Consider the following 23,997-nt stretch of genomic DNA (forward strand, 5'->3'; position numbering starts at 1 on the left):
ATCATTATTAGGAATGCATTTCATGAAATCTTATGCTATCAATAAATGCAATCATCATTCATTTACAAATCATATAATTAAGCATATTAGGAGTTTACTTTAAGTTATCCGAACCTACCTGGTATTCGTTTCGGTGCTGTGTTTCGATTATTCTGAAACCTTTTATTTTCCTCGATCGACCTCCGAAATTTCTTCCTTGGGTCTATTACAGCAAAATTAAATCATTAACACTCCACATTATACATTTCAAGTCTAAATTCCACCCCCGGTTCAAATGACTATTTTGCCCCTAACCTTTCACATTTTTATGATTCACTAAGCTCATTTAATGCAACACATACAGGATCTCAGTTCACATCTCAATGAGCGATTATCCATCGATTTCCCTTTGTCAACCTCAACTGAGATATTTTTCACATGTTATCATCAATATACATTTCTATGATATTTCATGCCAATAGTAAATGCAATCACCAAGCATTCATAAAGCATACAATTATGTATATTAAGGGTTTACTTCAAGTTATCCAAACTTACCTGGTATTCTTTTCGGGATTGTGTTTCGGTTATTTCGAAACCTTACGTTTACCACGATCGACCTCTGAAATTTGTTCATCGGGGTCTATAACAACAAAATTAACTCATTAATACCCCCACATTATACATTTTAAGTTTAATATCTACCCTCAGTCCAAATGACCATTTTACCCCTAACCTTTGACATTTTTACGATTTAGTCCCTAGGCTCGTATAATGAAACACATACAATTTCTATCTTACCCAAGCCTAACCGAAAATTTTTCTCTCTTATGGTAACCCACATTTTTCATTTTCTTCCCCATTTCTACCACACATTTACATATGTTGCAAAATAGTCCCTATAAGGGTTTCTCATGAAAACCAACTTGGAAAAGATGTTTAATATACATTTATCTTTCATATTCCTCCATAATCCATCAAAATACTAATAACTTGTGCATGGGTAAATTTTTGAACATAAACCCTAGCATGAAATATGGGTAGAAATGAAAAGAGCAAACTACCGGGATTTCAAAAATACAAAGAACATGAAAAACGGGGCTTGGGAGCACTTACTATTAAGCTTGAAAAGCTTGGAAACCCTTGCTATGATGGCTTAGGAATTTAGGCTAGACAAGGAAAAAGAATGGCTGAATTTTGCCTTCTTTTTCCCATTTTATTTCATAAGTATGCCAAATGACCAAAATATCCTTAAGCCATTTCTTAAAAATTTCATCCATGCAAGCCCATTTTTGTCCGAAAACTTAAAAATTGGGCAAATTGCTCCCCAAGACCTTCTATTTTATAATCTAAAACAATTTTATGCAAATTTCTTCTAGAATCCAAGTTTTGCAATTTATTCAATTTAGTTCCTAATTTCCAATTGGACATCTTATACTTAGGAATTCTTCACGAAACTTTAAGACATGCGTATACTCATATTCTAGGCCTCATAATAATCATAAAATAAATATTTTGGTGTCGAATTTGTGGTCCCGAAACCACTATTCTAACAAGGCCCTATTTCAGGATGTTACAAACCCTAGCATGAAATATGGGTAGAAATGGAGAGAGCAAGCTACTGAAATTTCAAAAATACAAAGAACATTAAAAACGGGATTTGGGAGCACTTACTATTGAGCTTGAAAAGCTTGAAAACCCTAGCTATGGAGGGCTTGAGAGTTTCGACTGGTACAAAGGAGAAAATGGCTGATTTTTGTTTCATTTTTCCCATTTTATTTCATTAAAATGCCAAATAACCAAAATGCCCTTAAGCCCTTTCTTTAAAATTTCATTCATACAAGCCCATTTTTGTCCAAAAACTTAGAAATTGGGAAGATTTCTCTCTAAGACCTTCTAATTTATAATCGAAAGCAATTTCATACAAATTGCTTCTAGAATCCAAGTTTTGCAATTTATTCAATTTAGTCCCAAATTTCCAATTGGACACCTTACTCAAAGAATTTCTTCATGAAACTTTAACACATGCATAGTCTCATATTCTAGGCCTCATAATAATCATAAAATAAATATTTTGATGTCTGATTTGTGGTCCTAAAACCACTATTCTAACTAGGCCTTATTTCGGGATGTTACATCTAGGCTTCCAACAACCTTATCAACAAGAGAAAAAATCAAACCTTGAGGAGATGTTGACAAAGTTTACCTCAATGTGAGAAACCCATTTTCAAAACACTGAGGCAACACTAAAAAATCAGTAAGCATCGATACAAGAACTTGAAAATCAAATAGGTTAGCTTGCTAAATTAATTTCAAAAAGACCATAAGGTATCTTGCTTAGAAATACTGAAACTAATCCAAAGGAGCAGCTCAACGCAATTACTATTCGAGACGTGGAAGGGTTAGTTGAACTTGAGCAAGAATCGAGACAAGAAGAGGTGGTGAACAAGGATAAGGTTGAGGAATACAAGAAAGAACAAAAGCCGATTGTCAAAGGATATAAACCTCGAGTGTCATATCCTAACACGTCGAAGAGAGACCAAACGAACAAACAATATGGTAACTTTCTTAAGCTCCTAAAAAAATTACACATTAACTTACCATTTGTTAAAGCTCTTTCGCAGTTGCCAAATTATGTCAAATTCCTAAAAAAGCTATTAACAAACAAGAGGAAGATAGATGACTCGTCGACTGTGGAGCTTAATACAATTTGCTCAGCCATTCTTCAAAATAAACTACCCAATAAACTAAAAGATCAAGAGAGTTTTATTATTCCTTGCCTAATTGGTAGTTTAAATATTGATAATGATTTGGTTGATTTAGGGCTAGTATTAATATCATGCCCTATAAAATCTTTAAACAATTTGGTCTTGGGAAACCAAAACACACTAGAATGAGTATCCAATTAGCAGATAGAGCCATTAGATATCCTAGGGGTATTATTGAGGATGTACTCGTTAAAATCGATAAATTCATATTCCCCGTTGATTTTGTTGTTTTAAACATGAATGAGGATAGTAAGGTACCTTTGATATTAGGTCAACCCTTTTTATCCACTGCTAGGACTATTATTGATGTTGGTACAAGTGAACTTGTACTTCGTGTAGGTGACGAGAAGATTATTCTCCAAGCACGTGATTCAGCGAGAGCCTCTAGGGATCGAGATGATATTAAATGTTCTGTAAATGTTAGTAATCATATGGCTCAATTTTCTTTGCAAGAAATCCCTCGTGAAAACAGGATGGAGCCATGTTCAGAAACAGAACAACATATGAAGAGCGAATGGTGGAACTCGATAAACTAGATGAATGGCGAACACATGTCAAGGAGAAACTGATAAAACACGATGAAGAGCAAAAGCGATCCCATAATGAGCATGTGAATGGAACAAAACAATTTAAGGTTGGGGATAAAGTACTGCTAGACAAATAGGATCCATGAATTTCCCCTTCAGAGCTGGAGTCAACTAGATCAACCCCATTTATGATACTGAATGTCTTTCCATACGGTACAGTCAAGATAACTCATGCTGAGTTCGACACATTTAATGTAAACACTACTCGACTTAATCCTTATTTTGGTAATAAAATTGATAATGAGAAAGAGGAGCTTTGGCTCCACGAACCACCGTGATCGTGTATATAAGGTAAGTCAAGCTTAGAGTTTAAATAAGTGCTTCTCGAAAGGCAACCCGAGTGTTTAACTTCTATTAGTTCTTTTAATTTTATTGCATGCTAATTTATAATTAATTAAATTAAATTTTTAATTAAAAATGTGTTTTTTAATCCACATGATCTAGACACACAGACGTGTTCTAGGCCATATGAAAAAGAGGGTAATTGACAGTGAGTCACACGACTGGGACACCGGGCGTGTCCCATGCCATGTGCATAATAGAGCAAATGACAAAAAGTTACACAGTGTGAAGACATGGCCGTGTAGGTCACAAAGTCGTGTTTTGGGCCATATGAGTCCTAGAACTTAATTTTCCTAATTTTGATTGTTACACAGCCTGAGGTGGTCCATACAACCTAGCGACACGATCGTGTGGAACACACGGCCTATAAACATGGGCATGTCCTAGGCCATATGAGTACTGGAACTAAATTTTCAATTTTAATTTCAAGTTAGTGAGTTATAATAGCAAGATACACGGCCGTGTGCGAGATACAGGCCATCACTCGGGCGTGTGTGAGACTGTGTATGAGACACGGCCTCACACATAGGTGTGGGAGAAGCGAAGGAATACTGCACACGGCCTGGACACACAGGTGTGCCAGAGAACATGTGAAGGTTGGGCCTTGAATTTTGAATTGCACACGACCTGAGAGTGTGTCATACAGGTGTGTGACACAGTTGTGTGGCCCAACACGGGCCACTACACTACCGTGTCCCCTTTAAAAAAACCCTAATCCCCATTTTATTTTGTATTTTTCCTACCCCAAAGTCCCTACACATGTACTGTCCCCATCTTCCCTCACCAGTCTGGCAGCTCTCTCACTGACCACCACCGTCGTCGTCCGTCATTTCCCTCCCATCCATTTTTCTTTCCGCTCTTCTCCCTCATGACAAGAACTCCCTTCCCCCTTCAACCTCAAGCCACCATCTCTCACCCCTACCATGTTGATTCTTCCATTTGCTTCTTGTGATGTTGATATTTGGTTATTTTATTTTTTCAGATACATCATGACAAACACACACGGCATATCTAAGGTCACCATCCCCACTTCAAAAAAGCTGAAGACTTCTGGTGCAACCTCTTTTTCGGGCGCTTCTGTTGAAGCACACCATCTATGTCTCCGATTCTCATAGAACCCTCAAGTGGACCTTTATTAAAATCTACAATAATGGCCAGTATGATTGGGGCGATGTATTGATTAGGCAGCCTTAGAACAGATTCAGCTAGCTAATCGAGTCTGAGCTATCATTACTATAGCTCATTAGGACCATTTCTTTTCCATCATTGAGTCCACCTATTTGGAGCTGACCTTAGAGTTTTTTTTTTTAAATTCGTCCTTCAGCACGTCCATTATTTTCCGTCTCTATGTTGGATAGAACTTACGGCTAGCACGACACCCTATGATCCGAGTCAGTAGAAGGCTGTTTCCCTACCTCTAACCTTGCAGTATATTCATGCCATCTTGACTTACACATTGACCGGTCGAAGGGAAAACACCAGCATCATCGGTACATTTGACGCATACTTCTTTTGGAGCATGGCCACAAGGTTCACCTTCAATCTTGCCTACTTCATCGCCTTAGCTTGTCGCCATCTGACAGAACGCAGTAGGAAGGGTCCTATCTACTTAGACCCTTACGCGACTCATGTCGCACGACACTTTGGCATCATTAACACTTCGAAGCAGTCTTCCTCCTTCACATTTGCTAGAAAAATGACCCTGCAGGGGTTATGAGTATGAGTCACATAAGGATGATTGAGCGGCTGCGTGGCGTGGATCCTCCTCAGTACTGATTATCCTATTCTAACCCTCAAGATGAGCATAAGGACTTCACTAACAATGTCCCTTTCTACCATGAGGATCCACCTCAGAGTCACCATACTATTACTTCTGTTGCTACCTTCGTGGACCTCTCCAAGCGGTTCACTCGTTTCGAGTGGCATTGTTTTGAGCAGTTCGATAGTATTAATGTGGCCTTGCAGTAAATTTGTCAACACCTCCACATATCTTCTTCAGCTCCAGCGCCTCATGATCCCGATGCCTCTGACGATGAAGATCACTAATTTAATTTCTTTTCTTTTCAGTTTTATTTTTATTTTTATTTTTAGTTTTATTTTTCATTGTTTTATTTTTATTTCTTAGACTTATTTAGTTTATTTATCTTTCAAACTATGTTTTTTTATTTTTATGGTTATTTCTAATCGAGTTTGTAACCTCTTAATCTTCTTCACTATTTGTGTTTATTTTCTTATTAGTTTACTCAGAACCATGCACTACATTTAGATTTTCCTACAATTTTTATTTTCACCATTCTGGCAATTCCATCCATATTCAGGGTAGTTTTAGTTTTCTCCCTCTCTTATGATATTCTTCTTATACTATGCTTATATTTATTTGTATATTGAGGATAATGTACATCTTAAGTGTGGGGAGGTTATTCATATAATCATTGGAAAATCTATGAATTATTTCTTGTGTTTAAGTACTATTCTCATACTTTCATTAAAGTGAATTATTTTTTATTTGAGATTTTTATTGATGTTGTTTTGGATTAATTTGTAGACATTTTTGTATTGGATAATTTAAACTTTAAGACACGAGAGAATCAAGCATGATAAGTTATCTTTCAGGAATTAAAATTTTTAGGTTATTTCCTTGAATTGAGTTATTATCTCAAAGTTTTAAATTTTCAAGTTTGACATCAAAACCATAATTTTTTGTGAGATTTTGAGCCTATAGAGCATACATTTTTCATGCTCATTCTATTATTGTTATAACCCAAATTAGGGCCCAATCGGAATAGTGGTTTTGGGACCACAAAATTCGAGATATAAATAATTATTTTATGATTATTTTGAGGTCTATCATATGATTTCATGATTGTGTGAAAATTTCATAAAGAAATTCTATGCATAAAGTGCTTAATTTGAAGTTAGGGACTAAATTGAATAAGTTGCAAAACTTGCATTCTAGAAGTTTCTAGTATGAAATTGCTTTGAAATATTAATTAGGAGGTCTTAAATATAAATTTGACCAATTTCTAAGTTTATGGACAAAATTTGGACATGGATGGAATTTTTGAAAGTTTAGTAAGAAAGGGCATTTTGGTCATTTGGATATTAAATGAAATAAAATGGGAAAAATAACAAAAAAATGATCATCTTCTCCATAAGTTGCTGCTGAATTTTTCTCTCCACCATAGCTAGGGTTTCAACACTTTTAAGCCTTGATTGTAAGTGATTTTTATGCCCCTTTTTAATGTTTTTTTTACATTTTTGAAATCCTCGTAGCTCGGTTTTTACCTATTTCTACTAATATTTTGAGCTAGGGTTTATATTTAAAATTTTACCCATGGATGATATGTATGAATTTTGATGTTTTACGATAGAATATGAAGTTTGAGATCGTGTTAAACAACTTTTGCTAAGTGATTTTTCGTAAAAACGAGTAAAATGACATAATCGGTAAAAATACCTAATATTCATAAGTACATATTAGAGTATGAATTTGATGTTGCTATAGAAGGGAAAAATGATCAGCATGTCATAAAATATAAGAAAATAGGATGAGGTTTAATTTACGAGTCTTGGGGCAAAAGTGTAAATATGTGAAAGTTTAGGGGCAAAATGATAATTTTGCCAAAGTTCGTACTAGGGGCTGCTTTCATGAATGTGTTTATTAAATAAATTAATTTGGTATTATAGATCAAGAGAAAAGAGATTCGAGTCGAGATCGGGGGAAAAATAAAGTTTACGAGGAATAGGCTCGACTATTCTCATTTTGTATCGAGGTAAGTTCATATGTAAATATTGTAATATAACTATTATTTTAAATCATTTAATGCTATTTATACGATATTATAATTGTTATTATGCAATTCTATGCTTTGTGGTCATTGTTGGACAACATGCAAAAATTTTATGAATTATGTGAAAAATGTGAAAGACTACCGAAGTATCGTCATTGGTATTCCAAGGAGAATGGTAAAGGAGTACGAATGAGGAAAGTCCCATTGAACCTTAGGAATAGATTAGGATATTTGGGCATCCGAGCTCGTTGAGTCGAGTCCGAGTTCACTTATGGATGCGAATGTCCGAGCTCGTTGAGTTGAGTCTGAGTTCGTGAGATGTAACTAGGCATCCGAGCTCATTGAGTTGAGTCCGAGTTCACTTATGTATGCGAACGCCTGAGCTTGTTGGGTTGAGTCCAAGTTCGCTTATGGACGGGTTACATGGTAGCTTGGCTACATATGTGGCACTTATGTGCAAACTTTCCATGTATCCGAATTATATTCCGATGTGTTCAACCAGTAAAATTCTAGTGAAATGGAAGAATACTCAAAATGAAAGTGACGTATTGGTAAGTGTTGTGGAATGGGCACTTTGGACAGGTATGTACTTAACCCTCGGGTTGAGACTTGATACGACAACAATAATATGGTAAGATGATGAATGATGAATAGAAATGTGATATATGTTTTGGTGATATTATGCTAATGTTGGTTGGTATAATTGCTTTGTTAAGTTATTTTTTATTTGCACGTGGACTTAATAAGCATATATGCTTACTCCCTCCTTTTCATTCTTTGTAGTTTTGACAAGTCAATTTGGAGATCGGGACGGTTGGAGGCACGCTCACACTATCACTGGACAATCGCGGTATAATGACTTGTAATTTTTGGAAATATGGCATGTATAACATTCTAATCATTTTGTGTGTATAATCTTACGATATGACCCATGGATGAAATGGAAATGTTTAAGAATGATTAGCTATTGGAATGGCTAATCAAGTTTATATATGATAACATGTATGCTTTATGTCTTAACTAAACCATGAAAATCCTTGTAAAGGTAAAATTGGCCACAAAACAGAATCAGACAGCATCAGTGACTTAAATTTGAAAAATCACTAAAAATAGTAGAAACGGAATTAAATGATGAATAAGTTATGGAATCGAATCTTGATGAGTCTATTTTCATATGGAAGAAACGAAATAGTAAATGAGTTATATTTTATGAGATATTTAAGTTTTGGTGGAACAGGGTCAGAGCGGTCTCTGAATCCCCTGTTCTGACTTTAAAATTTCACCATAAATTTTACAAAAACAATTAGGAGTTTTATCTTACATATATGAAATCCTTATTGTGTCTAGTTTTATGAGAAACAAACGTCATAGTTAGTGAAACTCTTTACAGGGAGATATCTGATTTGTAATACACAGGGGTCAGAGTAGCCGAATCCTGAAATAGGGGAGATTTTAACTAATAAACTGTACTAATTGACCCTACCAAAAATTCTATAAAAAATTTAGTAAGTAGATATATGAGTTTAGTTTCACGGAAAATTTATGGAATTGGATTTCGCGTTTCGTAACTCGAGATATGGATTTTTTATCGACTGTGACGTAGTTAGCCAGCTTGGAAATTCTAAAATAAATTGTTTGAGCTGTTTAATTAATGAATTAAGTCCGTTAACACACGTATTGATTTGACCCCATAAGCGGGACCACCACCCCATAGTATGTTGCCGCTAAAAGCAGAACCCCGTATTTCTTCTAGAGAATCTTGTGCTCGACTCCGGCGACGGTCTCGGGTACGAGGGCGTTACATTTAGTGGTATCAGAGTAGGTTTAGTCGGTTCTCGGACTAACATGGTGTAAGTACGGATTTTGCTATACATGCCATATTTATATATTTTGATAGTGTGACGAATCCTGACCTTTTTAAATGATTTTTTTATATAGTAAATGGATCCCAATCCAACTGTGGCTGATGATGTATAGAGCAATGCACCAGCTCCTGCTAAAGGGGCGGTGCCGACTGAAAATTGACCTCCTACTGTTGGCCAAGGAGGAGGAGAAAGGGCTCGAGAAGCCTTTCTCGAAATGATGAATGCTTGGTATATAGAGTTCGTTCGTACGAACCTGACTGCTCAACAACCTCCCCCACCACCCCCAATTTCTCAACCTATACCCCAGATGCCTTCAGGTATGGATATTATAAAATTCCATAGATCTCCGGTTGACCGAATCTGCAAGTAAGTGACCGAAGAATTTAGGGCAAATGTTGATGATGACGCTGAAAAAGCAGAATGTTGGCTCGAAAATTCTATTCGAGTATTTGATGAGTTATCTTGTACACCTGAAGAGTGCTTGAAGTGTGCTATATCATTACTAAGGGATTCGGCTTATCATTGGTGGAAGACATTAATTTCAGTGGTGCTGAAAGAGAAAGTGACTTGGGAATTCTTTCAAGAAGAATTTCAGAAGAAATATATCAGCGAAAGATTTGTAGACAAGAAGCGTAAAGAGTTTCTCCAGTTGAAGCAAGGCAACATGACAGTTACCGAGTATGAAAGAAAGTTCGTTCGATTGAGGAAGTATGCTCGAGAATATATCCCTTCAGAGGTTAAAATGTACAAACGATTGGAAGATGGACTTAATGAAGACATCAAGGTATTTGTGGGTATTTTTGAGTTGAAAGAATTTGTGGTACTTGTTGATCGGGCTTGCAAGGCTGAAGAACTAATTAAAGAGAAGAAAAAGACAAAGGTTGAGACAAGAAATTGGGAGAAAAGACCGATAAGCAGTACACTCCCACCGCAGTCTAGAAAGTCCAGAGATATGTATTCTCATTCTCAGGCATCAGCGGGACATTCATATGGGGATCGTAAGAAGAAAAATATGGGTTCCAAATCTTGGACTACTTCAGTGGCTAGTGTGGGAAATTCGAGAATTGCTAGACTCGAGTGCCAATGATGTGGTAGAAGTCACTTTGGTCCTTGTAGAACTAATGAATATTACCAGTGTGGGTATCCAGATCATTTTATTAGAGATTGTCCAGAGAGGATCGAGAAAGACAAATTTCAAAGTGCAAAGCCAAGTGGTACTGTTTCGAGAGGAAGATCTTCAAGAAATGCTGGGAACGAGGCAAGCAGCAAGAATGTAGTCAGAGAATTAGCACCGAAATCTGAAGCTAGAGCTCTGGCTAAAGCTTATGCCATAAGGGCGCGTGAAGATGCTTCATCTCCCGATGTGATTACCGGTACTTTCTCTCTTTATGATATTAATGTTATTGCTTTGATCGACCCTGGTTCTGCTTATTTGTATGTATGCATGAATTGGTGTCTAATATGAGTATACCTATTGAGTCTACGGAATTTATGGTTAAAGTATCGAACCCGTTAGGCAAATGTGTCATAATTGATAAAGTATGCAAGAAATGTCCTTTGATGATTAGAGGTCATTACTTTCCAGCCGACTTGATGTTATTGCCGTTTGATGAATTTGATGTTATTTTGGGTATGGATTGGTTGACATTGCATGATGCTATAGTGAATTGTAAACAAAAGGTTATTGAATTAAAATGTGAAAATGGTGAAATTCTGCGGGTTAAATCAGACAAATCAGAAGCATTGTTTAGTGTGATTACTTCGATGTCGGCTCAGAGATATTTGAGAAAAGGTTATGAAGCTTATTTGGCATATGTATTGAATACAAAAGAATCTGAGAAGAAAGTTGAATCAGTACCGATTGTGTGTGAATTTGCGGATGTATTTCCAAAGGAGTTGTCGGGTTTGCCTCCTGTCAGAGAAGTAGAATTTGGTATTGAGCTGATACAGGGAACGACTCCAATCTCGATTGCTCCATATAGAATGGAACCAACAGAGTTGAAAGAATTAAAGACATAGTTGCAAGAATTGACAGATAAAGGTTTTGTGAGACCGAGTTTCTCGCTTTGGGGTGCTCCCGTATTATTTGTGAAAAAGAAGGATGGTTCTATAAGATTATGTGTAGATTATCGACAGTTGAATAAGGTGACAGTCAAGAACAAGTATCCGTTGCCTAGAATTGAGGACTTGTTCAATCAGTTGAAAGGAGCGACATGGTTTTCAAAGATCGATTTGAGGTCTGGGTACTACCAGTTGCAGGTGAAAGAATCAGATGTGCCTAAAACTGCTTTTATAACAAGGCCATTATGAATTCTTAGTTATGCCATTCGGGTTGACAAATGCTCCTGTTGTGTTTATGGATTTGATGAATCAAATATTCCTGCCATATTTGGACCAGTTTGTTGTGGTATTTATTGACGATATCTTATTTATTCGAAGAACGAGGCAGAATATGCTCAGTACTTGAGGATAGTCTTGCAAATTCTGAGAGATAAGCAGTTGAATGCTAAGTTCAGTAAAAGTGGGTTTTGGCTTCGAGAAATTGGATTCTTAGGTCATATTGTTTCAGGTGATGGTATACGGGTTGATCCCAGTAAGATTTCAGCTATTACTGAGTGGAAGCCACCAAAGAACGTGACTGAGGTCAGAAGTTTCTTGGGTTAGGCTAGTTATTACCGACAATTTGTAAATGAATTCTCTATGATTGCTACTCCTATGACCAGACTACTCCGAAAGGATGTTAAATTCGAGTAGATAGAAGAATGCCAACAGAGTTTTGAGAAATTAAAGAAGTTACTGACTGAAGCACTGGCGTTGGTACAACCCGAGCCAGGTAAAGAATTTGTAGTGTATAGTGATGCCTCTCTAAATGGCTTGGGATGTGTACTTATGCAAGAGGGAAAGGTTGTGGCTTATGCTTCGAGGCAGTTAAAATCTCATGAAAAGAACTATCCAACTTATGATTTGGAGCTAGCTGCTGTAGTATTTGCTTTGAAGATTTGGCGACATTATCTGTACGGAGAAAAATGCCGAGTGTATACGGATCATAAAAGTCTCAAGTACTTGATGACACAAAAAGACTTGAATTTGAGACAGTGGAGATGGTTAGAATTATTGAAAGATTACGAGCTTGTGATTGACTATCATCCGGGGAAAGTGAATGTGGTTCTTGATGCCTTGAGTAAAAGTTGTTATTTGCTTTAAAAGCTATGAATACTCGTTGACGGTGATGTCGATGATGGTTCGATTCTAACAGAGTTAAAGGCAAGACCGGTGTTTTTACAAGAGATTTATGAAGCTCAGAGAAGTGATAAAGAATTACAAGCTAAAAGAAAACAATGTGAGGCGATCATGTAATCGGACTTGAACCGACTCGATGGTTGTCGATGTTTAAAGATTGAATTTGTTTACCAAAAAATAATGAGTTGATTCAGAGGATCTTGTACAAAGCACACAATGGTTGTTTATCTATGCATCCGGGTAGTACAAAGATGTACAATGACTTGAAGAAAATGTATTGGTGGAACAGAATGAAAAGAGATATTTCCGAGTTTGTATCGCGATGCTTGGTTTGTCAGCAAGTAAAAGCTGAACATCAGCTGCCTTCGGGTCTACTTCAGCCTATCATGATTCCTGAATGGAAATGGGATCAAATTACTATGGATTTTGTATCAGGATTGCCGTTAACTTCGAAGAAGAAAGATGCCGTCTGGGTGATAGTCAATAGATTGACTAATTCAGCCCATTTTATTCTGGTACGCACTGATTATTCTCTTGATTAGTTGGCTGAATTATATATCAGTGAGATTGTTAGACTTCACGGAGTACCCTTGTTGATTATTTTGGATAGAGATCCGAAATTTACTTCGCAATTTTGGCAAAAGCTGTAAGAAGCATTAGGTAAGAAGTTAAATTTCAGCACTGCCTTCCATCCACAGACTGATGGACAACCAGAGAAAGTAATTCAGATTCTTGAAGACATGCTCAGATGTTGCGTGTTAGAGTTCCAAGGAAGTTGGGAAAGGTACTTACCGTTGGTGGAATTTGCTTATAATAACAGTTATCAGACGAGTTTGAAAATGGCACCTTATGAAGCGTTGTATGGTCACAAGTGTCGGACACTGCTATATTGGACCGAACTCAAAGAAAACCAGATTTACGGAGCTGATTTAATCAAGGAAACTGAAGAAAAAGTGAAAGTGATTCGAACTATTTGAAAGCTGCTTCGGATAGGCAAAAATCTTACGCAGATTTGAAGTGAAAAGAGATCGAGTTTCAAGTTGGTGATAAAGTGTTTTTAAAAGTGTCTCTGTGGAAGAAATTTCTTAGATTCGGTCGGAAAGGCAAGTTGAGTCCACATTTCATCAGACCGTATGAGGTAATTGAAAGAATTGGCCCGGTAGCATATCGGTTAGCATTACCGCCAGAATTAGAGAAGATTCATGATGTATTCCATGTATCTATGTTACATCGGTATCGTTCGGATCCTTCACATGTGATTTCACCGACAGAAATCGAGTTACAACCGGATATGACTTACAATGAAGAACCGATTAAAATTTTAGCTTGAGAGGTCAACCAACTGAAAAATAAAAGTATCGCTCTCGTGAAGGTATTGTGGCAAAAACATGGGGTAGAAGAGACTACATGGGAGCCCGAGGAAACTATGAGGAATCAATACCCACACTTTTTTACCAGTAAGGTTTTCGAGGACGAAAATCCTTAAAGGGGGGAGAGTTGTGATAACTCGAATTAAGGCCTAATCAGAATAGTGGTTTCGGGACCACAAAATCTGAGATAGAAATAATTATTTTATGATTATTTTGAGGTCTATGATATGATTGCATGATTGTGTGAAACGTTCGTGAAGAAATTCTATGCATAAAGTGCTTAATTTGAAGTTAGGGACTAAATTGAATAAGTTGCAAAACTTGCATTCTAGAAGTTTCTAGTATGAAATTGCTTTGAAATATTAATTAGGAGGTCTTAAATAGCAATTTGACCAATTTCTATATGGACAAAAATTGGACATGGATGGAATTTTTGAAAGTTTAGTAAGGAAGGGCATTTTGGTCATTTGGATATTAAATGAAATAAAATGGGAAAAATAACACAAAAATGATCATCTTCTCCAGAAGTTGCTACTCAATTTTTCTCTCCACCATAGCTAGGGTTTCAACACTTTTAAGCCTTGATTGTAAGTGATTTTTATGCCCCTTTTTAATGTTTTTTTTTACATTTTTGAAATCCTCGTAGCTCGGTTTACCTATTTCTACTAATATTTTGAGCTAGGGTTTATATTTAAAATTTTACCCATGGATGATATGTATGAATTTTGATGTTTTACGATAGAATATGAAGTTTGAGATCGTGTTAAACAACTTTTGCTAAGTGATTTTTCGTAAAAATGAGTAAAATGACATAATTGGTAAAAATACCTAATATTCATAAGTACATATTAGAGTATGAATTTGATGTTGCTATAGAAGGGAAAAATGATCAGCATGTCATAAAATATAAGAAAATAGGATGAGGTTTAATTTACGAGCCTTGGGGCAAAAGTGTAAATATGTGAAAGTTTAGGGGCAAAATGATAATTTTGCCAAAGTTCGTACTAGGGGCTGCTTTCATGAATGTGTTTATTAAATAAATTAATTTGGTATTATAGATCAAGAGAAAAGAGATTCGAGTCGAGATCGGGGGAAAAATAAAGTTTACGAGGAATAGGCTCGACTATTCTCATTTTGTATCGAGGTAAGTTCATATGTAAATATTGTAATATAACTGTTATTTTAAATCATTTAATGTTATTTATATGATATTATGATTGTTATTATGCAATTCTATGCTTTGTGGTCATTGTTGGACAACATGCAAAAATTTTATGAATTATGTGAAAAATGTGAAAGACTACCGAAGTATCGTCATTGGTATTCCAAGGAGAATGGTAAAGGAGTACGAATGAGGAAAGTCCCATTGAACCTTAGGAATAGATTAGGATATTTGGGCATCCGAGCTCGTTGAGTCGAGTCCGAGTTCACTTATGGATGCGAATGTCCGAGCTCGTTGAGTTGAGTCCGAGTTCACTTATGGATGCGAACGCCCGAGCTCGTTGAGTTGAGCCTGAGTTCGCTTATGGGCGGGTTACATGGTAGTTTGGCTACATATGTGGCACTTATGTGCAAACTTTCCATGTATCCGAGTTATATTTCGATGTGTTCAACGGGTAAAATTCTAGTGAAATGGAAGAATACTCAAGATGCCAGTGACGTATTGGTAAGTGTTGTAGAATGGGCACTTTGGATAGGTATGTACTTAACCCTCGGGTTGAGACTTGATACGACAACAATAACATGGTAAGATGATGAATGATGAATAGAAATGTGATATATGTTTTGGTGATATTATGCTAATGTTGGTTGGTATAATTGCTTTGTTAAGTTATTTGTTATTTGCATGTGGACTTACTAAGCATCTATGCTTACTCCATCCTTTTCATTCTTTGTAGTTTTGACAAGTCAATTTGGAGATCGGGACGGTCGGAGGCACGCTCACACTATCACTGGACAATCGCGGTATAATGACTTGTAATTTTGGAAATATGACATATATATCATTCCAATCATTTTGTGTGTATAATCTTACGATATGGCCCATGGATGGAATGGAAATGTTTGAGAATGATTAGCTATTGGAATGGCTAATCAAGTTTATATATGATAACATGTATGCTTTATGTCTTAACTAAACCATGAAAATCCTTGGAAAGGTAAAATTGGCCACAACAAAATCAGACAGCAGGAGTGACGTGAATTTGAAAAATCACTAAAAATAGTAGAAATGGAATTAAATGATAAATAAGTTATGGAATCGAATCTTGATGAGTCTATTTTCATATGGAAGAAACGAAATAGTAAATGAGTTATATTTTATGAGATATTTAAGTTTTGGTGGAACAGGGTCAGAGTGATCTCTGAATCCCCTGTTCTGATTTTAAAAATTCACCATAAATTATAAAAAAAACATTTAGGAGTTGTATCTTACATGTATGAAATCCTTATTGAGTCTAGTTTTATGAAAAAAAATGGAATAGTTATTGAAACTTTGTACAGGGGGATATCTGATTCGTAATACATAGGGATCAGAGTAACTGAATCCTGAAACAAGGGAGATTTTAACTAATAAACTGTACTAATTGGCCATACCAAAAATTTTAGAAAAAAATTAGTAAGTAGATATATGAGTCTAGTTTCAGGAAAAATTTACGTAATTGGATTTCGAGTTTTGTTACTCGAGATATGGATTTTTTGGCGACTATGACGCAGTTAGCCAGCTTGTCTGGAAATTCTAAAATAAATTGTTTGAGCTGTTTAATTAATAAATTAAGTCCGTTAACACCTCGTACTCGACTCCGGCGACGGTCTCGGGTACGGGGCGTTACAATTATTGGTTATGAGCGTGTCAAGTTGATTTGTTATTCTAGAACTTACTTCGATTATGCTTGTCGAGACCACACATTTGATTTGATATATTGATATGATAAAGGCACTTAAGTTTTAACCCACTTAAACTATAAAAAGCCTGCCGATTGAATTAACCCTTAGTAAACCCCGTTGAGCGTAACATCCCTTTTCTTGATTAACCCGTGAATTTTAACTCATAACCTAATTTTTTTTATGACTCTTTCCCGTTTTATTGACTCCCTTTTTGTCAAGATTTGATTTGGTTAGTTGCTTAACTATGCTCTTTTGTTTGAATTGCTTAATTAATTCTTTTTATTCTAGTTAAAAAAATAGAAAAAAATATATTAAAAAAATATTGATTATTAATTAGTATTTGTTGATTGAGCTTGAACAGTTAAATTCATATTTATAAGAAGCTTGTTCTTTTTTCCTATTTATTCTTGATTGATGCACTTGTTTTTAATTCAACATTTGTTTATTTTATTAGTTTGGTAATTTATCAACTTGATCTCAATTATAACTAACTTTTCTGGCCTTTTTCCACACCTTTAACCTAAGCCCCATTACAAAATCTTAAAGACCTTTTGATTGGTGTGTCATATCATTTTATAATGGTGGAGATTTGATTTTCAAGCAAGCTTATAGTAATGACATTTCTTGTTCGACTGTCGAGTGCATATTTATTGAATCTTAAATATTTTGAGCGCTTTGAGTGAATCTTTAGTGAGGATGTCAATTTTGTTGATTTTGAATTAAAGGTAATTACTTAAATAAGGGGAGCCACATATGTTTTCATGCTTTAAAAATTTCGACTTGGATTGTTTAAATCTTTAGTGCCCTTTTAGTTGAATTTCCAATGCATGATTATTTGTGAATTATTTTGAGACATTATTGATGAGAATTATAAGTTAAGAAATATTAACTTTAATGTGAGTTGATGATTTTGCTTGAGGACAAGCAAACTGTTAAGTGTAGGGATATTTGATAAATGATAAAACTAACATATTTTAATCTTGTTCTTAATGTGTTTTTGAATGATTATTCATGCAAATTGGTGAATTTGATGCTCCTAATCCTTTGAATTTATGTTTCTATACTTAGGTGAGAATTTGGGAGCTAAAAGAGCGAAAATCGGACAAAAAGAGCATATTTCAGGAGCCACACGGGCTGGGCCTTCCCACACAGTCTGGACACACATCCATAGTGCCAGACCATGTCAATTTCGCAACTTGCTTCCCAAACACGCTTAAAAATGCAATTTTCAGGTTTTTTTTAGAATTCCAAAGTCTATAAATACCAAATAGAAGAAGAGATAAGAGAGCTATCAGAGAATATATAAGAAAACAACTGGAATAACACCATCGGAGCCAACTCTGAAGCAGATTTTCATCAAAATTAAAGACCTCCTTTTAATTTCTTTTGAAGTTTTTATGAGTTTCTTTGTTTCTTGTGGTTTTTCTGACTTTGAGATGTTTTTATTTAGAATTATGAACTAATTCCCTAGATACCTAGGGAAGATGAACCACATGATGAATTCTATTATTTGATTTATGTTTTACGTGATAAATACTTGATTCTTGTTCTCGGTTATGTGTGCTAATTTCTTGTTTTAATATTTTCGAGATATTAATTCATGTTTAATGTGCTTAAATTAGAGGAGCAAAAATCCTTGTTTAAGGGTAGATCTAGCATAATTGAGTGGAGTTGCATGCAATCCTAGAAATAAGACGATATAAATCTACCGGATTAAAGTCAAATCTAATAAGGGAATCCATAGATCGAGTTAATGCGATAATAGGGGTTTTAATTAGAAAGAAATTTCAATTAATCAACCTAGAGTCAGTTGCTCTTACTCCCGAAAGAGATATTAGCATCATTTAGGGATTTCAGCGGATGAAGATACCAAGTGAATAAATCGTTTAATTCAGATCCATAATAATAGATGAAATCTAGGCAGATTCTTTCCTGGGTATTGTTTCACTCATTGGTTACTTTTTGGTTATTTTCCTGATTTATTTTATGTTGAGTTCTTAGTAAAATTAATTAAGTAATTTTAGTTTAAAACTAATCACTCCAATTTTTCAGCTAAATAATAGGAAAGCTGTAATTACTAATACTTTTAGTCCTCGTGGATACGATATCTCTACTCACCATAACTATAATATGTACTGATAGGTACACTTGCCTTTGTCGTAATTTTAGTTAGTCTTGTGACTATTGGCATTCAAGTGTATGTTACCTATCTCAAGCAAAGTGAATAAGATGTCTTGGTGCTGCAATACCTAATTAGCAGGGTCCAACTCAACAGATACTTTCTCTTATTATACCATTGATGCCAAGAGAATGCACTCACTAAATTGAACATCAATCTTCATCTGACGTATATACTTTCCTGACTGTGGTTTCATCTAGTCTAACACATAACTTCTCCATGTCTGCAAATACCTTAAAAAACAGCAATAACTCAAAACCAACATAATTGTGCTTCATTTGATACAAATGCTCACAAACATAATAGTGGTATCAAGTAAAAAATCTAAATTGGTTTTGTATAGCATTTAGGATGGTGATTGGCATACCTTTATTATCTTATTTGGCATGCTATGATGATCAAATAAAGAAATCATCCTAGAAAACAACCGCTTTGAGATAGAACGATTGTGTGTATGTAAAACTATGTTCCACAATGATCTAGCCTCATCCACTCTATTATCCATATCAAATGCAAGTAGAAGGGTGTCATAAATTCCCATCATAGCTCCTTGGCCTTTATTCAACATCCACTTTGTCACCTGAGTATCGGCAACTTCATTAAATCTAATTAACCTAAGAAAATACTAAACATAACCAAGCCGGCAACCACAACTTAAATTATTTGCTAAGTATCCATTTGATTGTTTGTTTTGCTAATTACTTTTATGTTGGTAAAAAGTTTCTAAAAAGAAAAAGAATGTCTAAAAAGGAAAATAAAATATCATACATAGTTAAAAGAAGGTAAAGACTATAAAGTAATACAAACTCTATACATAATTGTGTTACATAAAATTACACTTATGCATTTTGTTGCTTCTTAATTCTTCAAATTTATTAGGCTTTATGTCCAACGCAACAACCAACCAAAGACTAAATTTACATTCCTTTTAAGTTTTTTTTTCTCGAAATCAATAATGATGTAGAGACCAATTAAATGTAATTGTTCTAAATTTTACAAATACAATCCATCATCTCATAAAGAAAGCATTGAGCATTCATACCATCAAACATCAAAGCTATTACATTTCTACCAAAAATTACAAATTCTAGATACCAGGGTTGAAAGGAAGTCAAATTTCAACCCAAATCAATTCTATATCCCTTTAGTTCCCTTCTTTTCTTTGCCAGTGAAACCCAGACAATATAGCTAAGTAGCTAACCGAGTCCTATATTCTCCTATTCAACTAAATTCAACAACTGAATAAAAAAATTGAACATAAATTGTCCAAAAAATGTTCAAAACAAAACAAAACAAATTTAAATAATAAACTAAAATGAACCAATAATTAATAGAAAAGAAAAGTAAAGTAAACCTACTAAAGCTAAATTGGTGAGTCTTTCACAGTTCTTCATTGTCGTCTTTTATTGCTAATAATCGTTTTATCTAAAACAAAAATAGATCAAAATAATTAGTAGATAAGAAAATAAAGCCGAAATTTAAATGATTTTTCAAATAAAATTAGGAACTAGAACTTTTGATTTAATTTTCCTCTCTTGCTCTTTCCAACAAACGATAGAATTTTATAGATCGGAGATGCAGAAAATGAGAGCGAAAAAGAGAAAATTTAAATAAATAAATCTAAAGATTTTATTTCATTTTTTTTTAAGATTGAATGGAAATGACATTGAATTTGAGAACAAGAACTAATTATTAGCTATAGGTACTGCCACGACCACAGCAGCTGAAGAAGTCTTGCCCTTCCTGGCGTCCATGTCATCGTTGATCCCACAATTGCTGGGATGCACGGCGGGAGACGTGCACATTTCTTTGGAAAGCTACGCCTTCAACATCGATGTCTCCATATTTTCCACCACACAGAGATCCGCTACACGCAAAATCCAAATATAGAGTCTTCTGATACATTTTATCCAAAATTCAAGAAGATCTCTTGCTATTGTTACAGGAACGATGAGCGAAGGTGGGAGAAGATTTTCGTCTTAAAAAAAAAGAGTTATTATGAGAAGCATTGAATAGGTAATTCAATACCCAACCCTCTTAATGAATATGTAATTTTTACACATAATAGGGCCCGTACGGTATAACTGATTCGACAGTCAAATTTCAACCATACAAATGTATTGTTGTAGCACTTGGAATAGGGATGAAATGGAATGGCCATTCCGTCGAACCAAACATGCCTTAAGATTCTTATTAGTACTGTTTAGTATTTACAGCTACTAATTATTTGTATAAATACTAAACTCGATCTAATCATTATGTGATTATCAAAGCTTCTATCAATAAAAGAAGTAGACTGGTTTTCTATTCTTTTCTTCCTTGTTTCCATTATGTGTTAGGTTGGGTTTATATTGGTTGGATGGCTTCTCTGACACTTTTAAAGGACAACCATTTTGCTGCTTCTTTGGTTCTGATCTGACATTTCGTATTTTCTGCAAAACGCACACTATTTACCACGTAAAATATTACATATTGACCAAAAACAAAATGTAAGTATTTGGTCAATTTTTGTTCTTGATATCATTTTTACTTTTAATTACAAAATGTTGATGAAAACATTTTTTTTTTCTTTTGATACATTTTTATTCGTAAACCCAAAATTTTTAAGAGTTAGCAATCATATTAATTTGATTGTAGTAATGCTCAATCAGCATGAAAATGCAATATATTTTAACAATTTAAAATATAATGGGCAAGCATTTAATTAAAATTAAAATATAACGATTAAAAATAGTTCTAAAAATATTACAAAATGAACAATTATTTGATACATCTACACTGTAAAGTTTTAATTCTACAAATATGATTAAAATTTTATACCCATGAACATAATTTACCATTTAACTCGTTTGTTCACCACTTATGTAATAAATAATTACCCATAAAAAATATATAATATTTTTAATTCAGAGGTAATGAGGAGATGAGACTGTTTATTTTCTCAAAAATAAGCTGGGGGGACTTTCTTTTTTAAAGGAATAAGTTGCTTCCAGAGTTTTGGGGTTCAATAACAAGCTCATTATTATTATTATTATTCTGCTCTCATTAGCTAGATCAGTTATGAGAAAGGTCGCCATATGTTTAGGCCATAAAGTTGGGAATCTGCCGAGATTTTCAGAAAGGTTGCAGTTCAAAAAACAGAATGCAAACCCAATTCAGACTACAGATTTCAATATCAAGTAGATAGATGAGCTTTCAAGTCATCCCAGAACTTCTATCATAACTTTCAACCATCAAGTTAAAACGAAGATCTGGATTTTAGGAATGCTTATCTACTTTCAATTTCGGCCTCGACTCTTCTTGTTTTTCTTAGATTTCCTGTTTCCTTGGGGTTTGGAATTGAAAGTAGTTGCTGAAGCAGGCAACACTATAGAGTATAGACCGCCCTGAACGCAGCTCCTCGCAAAGGGCACCAATTATTGGAATGCTACATTCAAGTTTCAGCTTACTGAAAGGAAAAGGAGAAAGCAGCGAGAACTTGTAAGGAAATATGTTTCACTAATCATGTAATGTAAAATGGCATCTTTCAACTACATCTGGAAAAGCAATGCACGATACCAACCTCTGTTCTAGTTCACTATGCAGTTGATTCATTAGATTGAGCACGCTCATTGCATCCCTTGAAAAGTCCTCGTCTTCACCACCTGCAGGTTTCTTCTGCAAATATTCTTTTGTTCCAGCATCGATGATGTAAACAAGTTTTCCTAGAAACACCTACTGCAAACGGTGATGATAAACAAACAAAAAACAACAATAAAAAAGATCAGAACAGTGAAATAATACGAGAAATATAAAATACATGGAAAAAGCAGAGCAGAATATCTTTATACGCAAAAGAAAGTTGATTTCTAAGCTGGAAAGGGTTCAAAAAGTCCTTGAGGTTTGCTCCACTCAATCACTTCATAGACCGGAGTGCGAACTGTGACAGGAAATTGAAGAAGTTTTAGCTCATGAGGAGTTGTTGTGGTTTCAAAAATCTAGAGCAAAATGGTTAAAAAATAGGGATAGGAATACATCTTATTTTCATAGTCGTACATTGGCAAGATGGAAGTGGAATAAAGTTGAGCGTCTTCTGGTGGATAATGAATGGTGTTTTGAGGAGGATATGTTGAAACAGCATGTCGTGCAATTCTTTAAGGAACTTTATACCATGGACTATGCGACTAGTGGTGTTTTCCCTTGTCTAGGTACATTTCCTGCATTTTCTTATGATGAGATGAGGGCTCTTATTTCAGTGGTTTTAGATGATGAGGTACGCAGAGCAGTGTTTAATATGGCTCCTTTAAAGGCTCCCAGTGTGGATGGGTTTCAGGCTAGTTTCTTTCAGACTTAATGGGAAATTGTGGGACCGTCGGTGTGTTCTATTGTTAGAAACAATTTGGGTGGGCTACGGTTGGATCTGAAATTGAACAGAACATTAGTAGTTCTTATCCTGAAGACACTCAATCCAGAGAGAATTGATTAATTTCGTCCTATAAGCTTGTGTTTAGTGTTGTATAAGATTCTTATGAAGATGATTGTTAACAGACTGCAACCTTTGATGGTGAAATTGATAAGTCAGAACCAATCAAGCTTTATTCCAGGCAGAGATATTGTCGATAATATTATAGTGGTGCACTCTTTAAGGAACTTTTGAGGAAACAAATATGGTATGGTGATGAAGATAGACCTCGAAAAGGCTTATGATAGAATCAGCTGGGGATTCCTACGAGATACTTTGTTAATGGCAGGAATTCCTGAGCAATTAATTAGTGTCATATTGCATTGTGTTTCTTCTACTTCACTCCAGGTTTTATGGAATGGAACTCTTACTGACGCTTTCCAATTGTCACGTGGTATAAAGCAAGGTGACTCTTTATCGCCCTATCTTTTTGTCCTTTGTATGGAAAGGCTTAGGCACCTTATTGAGGAGGCGATTGTGAATGGGAGTTGGAAGCCTTTGTTCCTCTCAAGAAGAAGGCCCACATTGTCTCATATTTTCTTTGTTAAT

General features: G+C 35.1%; 2 long non-coding RNA genes across 2 annotated transcripts; both read right to left on the reverse strand.

The window, feature by feature from the left end:
* Window positions 1-19,483: 19,483 nt before the first annotated feature.
* Window positions 19,484-21,168, reverse strand: LOC128279359 (uncharacterized). The gene is made up of 3 exons (XR_008269416.1): window positions 20,723-21,168; window positions 20,366-20,432; window positions 19,484-19,587 (listed from the first exon to the last, which is right to left on the reverse strand). It is a non-coding gene; the product is annotated as an uncharacterized LOC128279359 (long non-coding RNA).
* A 950-nt stretch (window positions 21,169-22,118) lies between these two features.
* Window positions 22,119-22,994, reverse strand: LOC128279372 (uncharacterized). Its single transcript, XR_008269426.1, has 2 exons — window positions 22,570-22,994; window positions 22,119-22,455 (listed from the first exon to the last, which is right to left on the reverse strand). It is a non-coding gene; the product is annotated as an uncharacterized LOC128279372 (long non-coding RNA).
* Between the last annotated feature and the right edge of the window lie 1,003 nt (window positions 22,995-23,997).

Source organism: Gossypium arboreum, chromosome 1 (assembly GCF_025698485.1).
Source record: "Gossypium arboreum isolate Shixiya-1 chromosome 1, ASM2569848v2, whole genome shotgun sequence".
Lineage (NCBI taxonomy): Eukaryota > Viridiplantae > Streptophyta > Magnoliopsida > Malvales > Malvaceae > Gossypium > Gossypium arboreum.